Source organism: Stegodyphus dumicola, chromosome 6, assembly GCF_044657685.1.
Source record: "Stegodyphus dumicola isolate Sdum_Otavi_A_Nest chromosome 6, ASM4465768v1".
NCBI lineage: Eukaryota > Metazoa > Arthropoda > Arachnida > Araneae > Eresidae > Stegodyphus > Stegodyphus dumicola.
In genome coordinates, this window is record NC_140773.1 from 212,704,819 (window position 1) to 212,717,358 (window position 12,540).

Genomic DNA, 12,540 nt, shown 5'->3' on the forward strand with positions numbered 1-12,540 from the left:
ATTATTAAATAACATTTTGGAAAGAGCGGAATTTTTAAAGGAAGAAATCATCTTTTAATTTAGTAATGAAATCTCGGTTAACGAACTTAATTCGTTTTTGAGGGAGTTCGTAAACCGAAACTGTTTTCCTCCTAGGAATCCATGTAAAACGAATTAATTTATTCTTGGAATTATTATTAATTAATAATTTATTTATTCTTGGAGCACAGAGGACTGCTTATTTAGACTGTTTTGTACCAGCTACTATGCCATATGCATTTGTTTATGTTCTGATTTTGGAGGCTGTCAATAGCACAAAGAACATTATTTTTGGATTTTTTTTTTTTTTTTTTTTTTTTTTTTTTTTTTTTTTTTGTCATCGTAAAGGGCTGGTTGAGATCTGTCTTTTAATATAAAGCATTTACCTTTAATGTAAGATTTAAAATTTATAGATGTTTGATTACAACATAGAATTAAGTTAATCTCTTGTAAATAAAATAAAGTAAATAAAAACAAAGTAAATAAAAAGTAAATAAAAATGAAATAAACCTCTTGTAAAGTTTTAAAAGTAATTTTGTTTAATAACATTAGGTTATTAGTAAGAAGTTTTAAATAGAATGACAGTACTAATTTTTCTGCATCTTACTACATAATTTCTTTTATAATATCTTAGTAATTCTATCAATTTATAATTTAGTATTTAATATCTACAGAACTAAATTTATTTTTTATATATTCAAATTTAATTTTATCATCTGCCATTAATGCATTGCTGAAAAATATTTTACAGCATCATAACAAATGCATATCCAGTTATCTCTTTTTCCCCCCCCTCATAGCAGTTTAACAACAATTATTTCTTAGTTTTTATTATATAATTTTTTTTTAAATTTTCCTAATAATAAAACACATAATTTAATAAGAAGCGTTGCAGGGGTCTTCAAATTTTGTCGACTCACGGAACCCTTAGAATTATAACATTTTTTGGAAGAACCCCATTTCAAACTGACAAAAATATTTTTTGAATTAATATTTAAAGTAGATCAATATGTTATAAGTACTTTATTTAAAAACAATTAAAGAAATGTATTGTATTTTTTACTGCATTGCCATCAGTTACGAAAAACATCTGAGCCCACTGCACCCAAAAACACCCTTACATGCTGTTCCAAGAGCTCATCCACATATCCGTGATCGGTTCCAAAGTCTCAGTCAGACAGCTCAGCGAGGCCATTCTTAATGATTTCACTCCAAACCACGAAACCGCTTCCGCAGAAACAGGATCTTTCATGAACAAGGGAAGGCAAATTCCGTGTTCCCCGCTTTTCCGATCAAAACATGTTTAAATCGCAGATCAGGTTACACTTGGATTCGCCGGTAAACAATGCATGGTCCTTTTCCTTTTGGCTGCATCGAACATGACGACGATACTATTTTGAACAGGTTTGAAGATGAGGTACGTGAGACACAAGTTATTGGTTTTTCTTTGCATAACTCAGCTTGTGACTCCTTTGTGCAGTGGCCAAAGATTCCAGTTCCTCTGGCAACCTGAAAAATAATTATTGTAGTCGCATCACAGTTTCTTCGAATTGTGAATGATAAGAAACGGTTTTGGATTTAGTTGTTACTATTTCTTATCCTTGATCAAGGCATCTATTTTACAGATTCACTGCATAAAAAGCGGTTGTAAGTTCTTGGTATGACATTTTGCGGGGGTATTCAGATTCCATTTATGTTGAACCTGTCTCGAGTATACATTCACAATTGGTCTTCACTTAAACGATGCGAGTAATAACTAACGAATGCTGGTCACTACACCCGAATACCCAAATGCATCTAATTCGGAACCACATTATCAGTTAGTAACTTGACTATTCCATGTGCTAACCTATACGCAGAGGTCTACTTTTGTGTTCAGTTGCATATGATTAACATAATTACACCACTGATCATTAGTTAAAAGTTAATCAGTGAGAATGCTTTTCAACTTATCCTAGAATTTTGGTGAGCAGTATATACTATTTACACATAGTGAAAAAAGTATGGAAAGTTACTCTCTCGCTGAATGCAGATATCACAGAATTATGTCGTATTAAAATTTCTGAAATCGATGCTGCTCTGAAGAAGCCAAGCATCTCATTTCTTTAATTTCTTTGTTAAAAAAATCTATCGTAATAAAATTTTTGTTTGAAAAATCTCGCTCAGCTGTTAACCGTTTATCTTCTAAAATTTCGAAGACAACTACATGCATTAACGTATATCAAACTTTATAGCTGTATATCTATAAAGTTTCATTCCTAGTTACTTTGAACTTCTGAAACTTAATTCCACACTTAATACCTCCTATGAAGCAATATACTCATTAAAGTATTATAAATACCCTAGAGGCAATTAAATGCCAGATGGTAATATGAAATATAGAATTCAATTTTTTGAAGATCAGATCTGCGATGGGTTTGCAATTGACGACAGAGGAGAATTTTTATGATATGGCTTCTGAATAATATTGAAAAATTTACGTGACGTAGAAAGAGTAAAATTATAGGCTATAATCAATGTGTCAATGGTTCATTAACCATAACCCATGATTAAATACTTATTTGCACTAAAAGATTTGAAGTTTTCCTTTTTGTATCTTGGATGCAGTCGCTTAGACATTAATTATAGAAAATTCTAATAACAAAGGATAGGGTTCTCTTTATATCTATCTCTAAAGCTTTGAGAATGCTTTTTACTCCTATTTTAGATGCTCGTAAATACAGCGTTAGTTTTATTGATTACGTAGTGTATATATTCAATAAACAGCAACAACGACATTACAAAAAATAGCGATACCCAGCAGCAACCTCAATAATGCTGAATAACGTATGCAGCAACAGCGTTAGCTTTGTTGAATATACACAGCGTATGTCTTAAGTAAGCTGGATATTTGCAAGGCTACTAAAGAGTTTAGTTGAATTAATCACAGAAGTGACCCAATGACAAAACAAAGAACACGTTTGCTGACTAAATAAGCGATAAAAATTAGCTATTTAATAGTGATAAATTAATTGAATATATATTAAAATTCAATTTTAAAAATCGTTCTTTGAAGTTAAAACATTCTAGGAGCCGGTTCGGCTGAGCCAATGTGAGCCGACTGAAGAATATATCTCTCGATTGTAGTATTAACACTAGTTTCGATGTTTTTCTTAAATTCCCAGAAAGTGTGACGCAGCATTTATGAATATTTGGCTTACTTTTCCCTCCGACAGTATTAATGCTTTACAATCAGAGTAATCCGAAGTTTATTTACAAACAGATGCCGAATGGGTTTGGAGAAGCACTTTAATTATCAACAGAAAATCTGTTAATCCCGAAATCCTGAAGATACTTACTTCCTCGTATGAAGAAAAGGAAAATTATATACGTTAAAACTGAATAAGGTTGTTCTTCAATAGAATCTTGACCAACACTTACATTAGTTGATTTTGTTAGAGAAAGATTCGCCATTTTAGCCTAGGAAGTTTTTTTTTTAATGCTATTAATTAAACATCGTAAAATAATATGCTGCGAAAAAAATATTAAGCTCTGCAAGGAACAAAATGGATATCATAATAGTAATTTTGTAAATATAGCGTGATAAAAATCAAAAGTATTTAAAAAATTATCTTGTCCTTTGATTTTCTAGCTATACGTTTATTAATTAGCGCTCTGCAAATGTTGTATCGGCAATAGTTATATTCAATCAAATATACTCACTAGATGGCAGCATCATATCAGTTGCTTGTATATACAACTGCGAACTCAAATTTCGTAAAAGTAACCTCAATTTCGATTGTGAATTTAAGCAAATGCATTGTGACTCAAATTTCATAAACTAGAACTTACTTTTTAAAGTGTTACATATGAAATGATAGTATGATTAATCCTGTTTATTTGCAACAAGAAAAAAATCATTTTACTGCTAGCTTTAAGTGTTACGTGGTATAATATTTAAATGTCCTTAAAAATTATAGTAACGTGTTAAATATCCCATATATTTTAGACGGTAATTTAAAATTTATTAGTGTGTAATATTTATTTTTATCATTATTTATTATTAATAAAAAAATTCGATGCAGATTTGCAGACGCACGGCTCGTTTCATTCAGCTTACCTAGAATTATATAAAACGATTTTAAGATTTTATTAGAAATAAATACATTCATTATCTTTCTGATCCTAGCAATACTTAAGTAGAGCCATATAGCATTCAAGGATTGGATTCACACAGATGATATAGCCTGCATTGATTGAGATTTTAAACAAGAAATTCTCCAGAAAAATCTTTTTATGTATAGAACGATGCATAAATTTACTGAGAGTAATAGATATATTAATGAGAAACAACTTTAAATTATTCACTCCATCATTGGTAGTCGAAGTGCTTGATTGAAGTCGAAAAATCAAGCCACGATTCTTTCTTTTTTACTTCCTTGTACGAAGTAAAGGACGTATTGTAAGCATGAAAAATTTCAGGTATCTTATTTCAACGAAAATATCTATTTCGACCTCTATCGAATACAATTTAACGATGTTTTTGCGTGACATCTGTACGTAAGGACAGAATAAAGAACTCTTTTTCCCAAAACTGATTATAAAATGGATTCAGAAGAGAATTTTTCGTAACGTCAGTACGTACGTATGTATGTATCCCGCATAATTCAAAAACGAGTAGCCTCAGAACGTTGAAATATTATATATAGGAGTGCTAATAACATGTAATTGTGCACCTCCCTTTATGGTTCAAATAGGCCACACCAAAAAATATGAAAGCAAACTTCTAAATTTAATTTACTATAATCTCTTTTAGTTTTATTTAGTTTGGGGACTTCCTTTCTCTGTCTTAGAAATAGCGCCATAAGTCTAAACTGTGTCATTCAAATTAATCATGCGATCTTCCGTAACGCTTAAATGCAGATAGCTCTTCCCCAATCAAAATAATTGCAAACCAAAACTTTCACTCCCTCCCTACTTCCTCTGCATTACTACTGCGTCACTCTCTCTAATCTCGCTTACGCTTTCATCCTGTTAAGACGCTGTTGTCATCACGCTTTTATAGCCATAGTATCAAAATTGTATATCTTCTTTAATAGGCACGCATAGAGTGCCAAGTGAATGTGGACACACGTGAATTTAAATAAATAATGGAATTTAATTCACCTCGACTGTTTATTCTTCAAAATGGATGGACGCTCTAAGTTTCAAGTATCTACGCAATCAGTATTCCTACGCATCAACGTCTTACCGTTCTTACATTCAATACTTCCAAAATTGTGCTAATATTACTTTTATTAGTCATACAGTATTGGACTATACTACAAACCTCAATGGAGCATTTATTCCTCAATTGGATTTCTGTAAAATAGTATCTGCAAATTCATCATTCTCAAAGTTATCATCGAGTATTTAAATATGTTGTGCTATCATTATATATATACACCTACTCCTACCTGCTTCGATGAGCTCAGTTTTTTTTATTCGTATATGTTGGTAAATTGTGCACTTTTTGCTTTAAAAGTGATTAAATTATGATGTTCTTATGTTTCGATTACGGTTTTTAGCCAAAAAGACTAGATTCTACAACTTGTTGCAAATATTTTTAGATTTTAGTTATTTGAAGTCCGAATTTGCAGTATTTTCATTACCTTTAAAAACGAACAGGAATAGCGTTTAAGAAAATTTATAAATGAAACTGATTAATTTACCATGTTTGCTATAAATTTTATTCAAAGATTTTGAGCATACAGATTTTATTAACATTTTATCCGCCTTTGTCAAAAGATAAATAAGCTTAGTTACAAATTTTTGGACGAAGAATAATTATTTTATTTGCGATGCATTTATATATGAACAGCCATTTTTCATAGTTTAAAATCAATAAGGAAAGGCACGATTGACTGATGAGCATCTACAATTCGTTGATGAAGATAAATTCTCTGACTTCTATCAGAATAGAAACTCATCAGTTTGTTGCAGCTTACTCCAAGTCATCTTATTACTATACATCTTCTTACATCTTATTAGTCTATGGGTATTCTTTGGTAGCATAAAACGTTGACTCTACATCGAAGACGAAGTAGCGAATTCTCGCTATGTCTTTAATACATCCTGCAGAAGAAAGGTTTAAATAACCTTTTTATTTAAACTAAATTAAAAACAGACGCACGCACTTCGTGCTCACAAATCACCACCACTTGTGGCTACGTAAATTAACAGAGAATAAGAATGTAACACATCACTAGTAAATTAAGATATCTAATGACTGGCTCCTTAGCTTTATAAGATATTTCTCCCGCCTTCTTAGCATGCCTTCGTAGTGTAGTGGTCAGCACACGCGGCGCGTATTCGAGAGGTCCATGGTTCGATTCCCGGCGAGGGCATCGCTCATTTTTTATCTCTCCTGCTTCAAAAAAAAAAAAAAAATTCTAATGTCTCTACAGCTTAACTAATGCTAAATCGGCTGCACCCAGCAAACCCGAGCCGAGGAATATCAGTATAAACTGAAAAGTGTCTAACACCGGCTAGAAAGCTAAATTCAAACACACAGCATAAACTCGGAATTAAGTCCGCTATTACTCATTTTTAACTCTTGCTCTTGACACGTAGCTTAAATACTGATTCTGAAACACGTTTAAATTTGAATACTACTTCACACAATTTTACATTCCGGCAGGAAACTGAAATCGGGAGCGAAAGGAAGGATCCGGGGTCGTAATTTTGAACATCTTATTTGATGACAATCGTTGTCTAGCGTCTTATGCCTGACAGAAGGCCACGTTGTTATCTTTGATTTACTAGCGATTAGATTTCTGTGGCTTTGAACGCTTCTATCCTTTAGACTTGTTTACGCTGACTTTTACGAGTCAGAGCATTCCTGCGCACTAAGGAACCTGTAAAAGGCCGTTAAGCTACTTTAATTCTATTTTATTTTACGTTTTGAGTTAAGCCAAAAGTGTTGGCTTCTGTAAGCACGAGTCACTGGCAGCTGCGAAATTTATATTGAGTTAATAAAGAATTCTTTACATCCTTCTCAGGACTTTGTCGTACTATCACTGTTGCCATTGTTGCTGGTATAAGCACTGTTGACACTAAGAAAAATGAGGGCGAAAATTAGCGTTTAAAGAGTTTTTAATTAATATCTCTAATTTTAGTTTTTTAAATTTCTTAACTTCCTTTATACCATTTGAATTCTTAAGATTTTGCAACGGTTAATTTATTTATTAGGATAATTAATATCTGTATTAAAGGATATTGCTTATTTCATTGTATTTATTAATATATAATACATTTTTATTGAAATTTGTATCTTTTTTTATGAAGTTGTTCTGCAAAGTATAACTGTGCAATTTTTAAATTTAATGTTTGGTGTTTGTTCCCTTTAGGTATTCCGCTCGCTGGAGATAAAAAGGTTTTTTTTTCCCCGTAGAGTGTTGCCATTGCTCGCTTTGAAATCCTTGAGTTTGTTAATCAAAAATTCGTTAAAGTTTACAAAATATGAAATCGATCATAAAACAAATTCCAAATTTCAAATTTGGGCTTCCACATGCTCATATTCACAGTAGGATTACGTCATTCAAAATTCGATGGCTCTATGTACCGTTGTTTTATCACAATGCGAGAAATAGACATACATTTATGCAGATTTTTCATTATTTAATTTCTGCAAATATAATGCAGGACTCTAACATTGGGTGGCAACAGTTTGAAAAGTGAACCGACATTTATAGTGATTCAACGGAAAATTGCAAAACGAAAACAATAGTCTTTCAAGGACAAAGCCCCTTTGGACTAATAAGGTCATATTCTGACGTTGAAAGCTGCTGATGGCAACTTTTTCGTTTCAAATTAGGATAATTTACACGAAATGTTATTGCTACGTTAATTCTTTTATTAATACGAGAAAAAGTTATTACATTACATTAAATATAAATTATGACCTCATACCTATATTAACCTGAAATGTCAAAAGTTTCCTAGTTTGGCAACAAAAAGTACTTTCGAATTGCTTGTTGCTTGGAAAGAAGGAACTGATTTCATTCATATCTGAAATGTTTTATGCATTTCCTTTTCAGGTTTATATAGAACTTACAAATTTTGCCTTGACCGCGCAACCCGCTAGTATACTGCCTTTTGTTATTCATCGTATCAGTACAGAAATTTGTCAAGGTAGGTATTACAGTTAGTAGTATTACAGTTCGGTAAAATTAAAACACAGTTTTGCTGTAAGCGGTTTTTATTAAAAGGTTTAATAAGCTGTAAATTAAACGGAAATCAAATCTGAATTGTAATTGCTCTACAGAGTGTCGACCATGAAGGCGTCGTACAAGTGAACCTTCTTCTTCAAGAAACGAAAACTTTCTTCGCTATAAGCATGTAAAACGTTTTTAAAAGAGGTGAAATAAAATTTGCAAGACGTGATGCTATTAATCCGTCAAAGCAGATGTTAAAAGTTTCAAAAATTTAGATTAGGATTTGAAACCTTTCGGAAAAGGAAAGGATTATAAAAAAGCCATTAACCAAAGTTAGGATTTTATTGAATTATAATCAAGAGTATGATTCAATGATAAACAACTACTGACCAATGAAGAAATTTATTTCCTTTTTCTCTGACATAAGATTCACGTTCTTTAAAGCAAAATTTTTAAAGCTCTCAAGTTTGATTAATGTTAGATTCAGCTCAGAATAAATGCAATAAATTGCTCGAGAATTAAAATCTAAAACAGGGTCCTTTTAAATACTAGATAACTAATTTCTTTTAATAGGGATGGAAGTAACATAAAAGTTGAACTTAAAAGAATATAAACATTTAACACAGGGAAAACAGGTGGAATTAAGACGATATTATTATAGTACTTTCATTATCCAGTTAAATAGGAGATTTCCATTTTATGATTGCAAAATAAAAGTTTCAGCAATAACTGTGGGAGATTACGTATCCATTAACAATTAGAGATTTCAAGTAACTGAATTCGGGAATAGCAAAAGATTGGGTAGAACAAACCTTGTAATTCCCATAAAATAGACAAAATATTCTATAAAACAACAATTATGCCAAATTAATTTTTGCCTTCATATGGTACATTGGAGTGTGTGCCTTCCGTTTAATTTCTTTAAGTTCATTCTTTAATCAATTTTGATGCATTTGTTTCGTATAAAGTCTGGTGATTACTTACAGCTTTTATTTCATAGCACTTTCTCAACACCAAAGCTGATTGATGTGAAGTTCTTGCAAAGCCACATACATGATTCAGATTTTTGGGTAAAGTGCAACGAGCTTCGAACAAACGAGGTTTGTTGCTTTTGACAATCCATCGTAATCGACACTCGCATCGTAGCGTATTATCTAGAAATGGATGAAAATATGAATTAGTATTTTATATAACTAAAATACAAAAAAAATTCTGAAAGCTTTCAAATTTTATATACGTCCCAACGGGCATTTTTTCCATTTACATAAACGTACACGTTTTGGGAGCATTTGGGCCAATGCCATGTTGGGCTAAAAATATTAAAAAACATCATTTCTTTAGAATTTCTGATAGAGGGTTTCGCTCGTTGGAGATAAAATGTTTTATTCCCTACAGTGTTGCCACGGATCGCTTTGAAATTGTTGAGTTTTTTTTATAAAAAACTCGTTAAATTGTTACAAAATATAAAATAGACAATAAATTCGAAATTCCATATTCGGGCTTACAAGTGCCTATGTTCGTGTGAAGGACTATGTTATTCAAAATTTGATGATACTGAGTACCCTTTTTTAACTCAATGCGAGAAACGTACATACATATATGTAGATTCTTCATTATTTAATTTCTTTAAATATAATACAGGACGATCATATTTGTTGTCAACTATTTGAAAAATGATACAACCATTTATAGTGATTCGGCGTAAAATACCGTTTGAATACTAATAAGGCTGACGCCCTTTTGGGATAATACAGATAGGAACTCAAAATTAAGTCACACAGTTATGCTGTAGCGTAACGTGACACACATTAAAATGGCTGACAAATGGTTTAGTACGAAAATTGAATTGACATTAAGGGAGTTTTGATCACATAAAAATCTTAATTTTCTTATTCGTCATGCTTTGTACTCATTTTTGTAATTCCTTGAAACTGTAGTAATAGGAATTTTCAATTTTATATTTTCCTATGTGTTTTTAGCTATGAAATGAGTTTAGAAATTCTTTATTCTAAACTGAGACACTTGAATTGTATTTTTTTAACTTGAATTTTATGAACTCCATACATTTTCTTTTGATTCGATTTTAAATATAATATGATAGAAATTTAGTGTATGAAGCTGAAGACGATGATGTTGGAGTTTATGAGTTTTTTTTTAATACGATGCATACACAAGCATAGATTATTAATTGTCAAAGTAACTTGTAGCATGTTCATACAATAATCATGCTAATTAAGCACAAGAGGCGAAGCGGAGGTTCATTTCAAGTTTTACAATCGAATAGTTTATAGATTTATTAAGCCGAGGATTTTTAATAAACATTACCTTTGCCAAATGAAAAAAAATTATGTTCCTGAAGCATGAATATATATTTTCTTCTAAACCTCTTTCGATGCTATGAGCAGACAAACACGACACCAAAAGTCTATGAGAGCGTATTCCATTCTTCCAACTGCCACTGTAAACAGCGGAGTGGCCCTCATGGACGCCAAATTGAGCATCTACTCTAAAATTTTTTTTTTATCTGAATGAGATTATACAATTTATGATATCGTGAATTCTTTTGTTTTTCGACTATTGAAAGCAGTTTAACTTAAATATTTAAACTTACACTTTTCTGATAATCTGAATGAAATACAAAGTTTGATTGTAAATAGTGTTCCTCTTGATGGCTGCTATAACAGCCCTTTTATTTATTTTGAAACAGCGTACTTATACCCTGCATAATAATTGAAACCATATTTTGTTTGAATTATTGCACAAGATTAGATATATTATTGTTGCTATTATATATTGTTCCTAAGGTTTCTCATTAATGATTGGATGATCTTTTGTGATGTAACGTATTTCCTGTCAAGTAATTTGCTTCTTAATCACTTAGCAGAACAAAAAGAAAACGTCTATTTTCAAGAACCGGCTAAAGGTGGTTATTTAAATTCAAAAGGAAGTTATGAAAGTTATTTACCTCTCAATAATAGCACATATAATTGCTTCATTGCCAATGAAAATTCCTTTTCATTCAGAGTTGTGAAGTGATTCACGTTTAGTTCTAAGGCTCTCAAATTCGGCATATCTTCAAAGAAGTCTTCTGGAAGATGCCAAAGCTGATTTCGACTAAAAAATGTCCAGGTTAAGAAGTTAAACATAAAGCATCATAAAAGGAATATTTTTTAAAATTTTATCATCGATGCCTTTGTGCGACTATTATAGTACTTTATATTCCCCATTACATTTATTATTGCTGTAGACTATCCATTATATGTATTATTGATATAGAATAATCATTATATGTATTATTGATATTAATGATAAACAATCCTAATCACTTCAAAGCCATCATGCAGAGTTCAGGTGACTTATCGTTCCGTCTGCTTTTTGAATAAACGTATCCTATCTCATAAAAAAATCATTTATTTTATGTGTAAATTATTTAATGTGCAGATAGAAATTGCTCATTGATAGCTTTGATCTACCTGTTTATTTGCATTGTATTCATTAGTTTTAATTCGGGTTCTTCATATTCTTAAATTACCTGATAGGTTTATGACTAATTACATGACTTCTTGTCTGTGATAATTTGTTCTGCTAAAAATATAAAAGCAGGTAAACAATACTGCTAAATTGCTGTGCAAATAAAATCAAAAGGGAGATCAAAAGATACTGATAAGTGCACTCTTACTAAAAAAGAAGCAATAAAGGGAAAACCCGGAATATAATAACAAAATAATGGATATCAAAGTGATTTAAGAGGTTGGGGTGGCACTTCTAGATCACATAGCACGAAATGAAGCAAAATAATACAATAATACATGTGTATTACGACATGTATAACAAGAACAGAATGTGCAATGGAAAAATCACGCTAATAACGGGGATGATACCCCCTAGCTGAAATACATCCTTGACAACGGCGAGGCAGTAGCGCACTTTCCTGTAGTAATGTATGTCGGAACTCGTGGAGGCTGTCTGGCGGCAGAATGCGACTTGCCATTCGTCATATCAACATTCTCAAACATACTGTATGGGATTCAGGTCCGATGATCTAGAAGGCCATGGCAGATGTGAAATGATTTTACTCTCCAAATAACTCCGCACCACTCGAGCTCTATATGGGCGGGCATTATCATTCATAAGTACGTATCTCGTCCGTACCAATTGCAGCGATAAAAAAGACGCACAAAAGGATATAGAATTTCGTCGTGATATCGGACGGCTGTGGTAAAACCACTAGGAATCCGAATCATGTAGAGGTCGATGTGGCCATTCGTTGCTAACCATCCCATACAAATAAGCCTCATCTTCTGTAATGGCATCTTCCGACGATGTTTGGTATAATTATGGGGCGCAG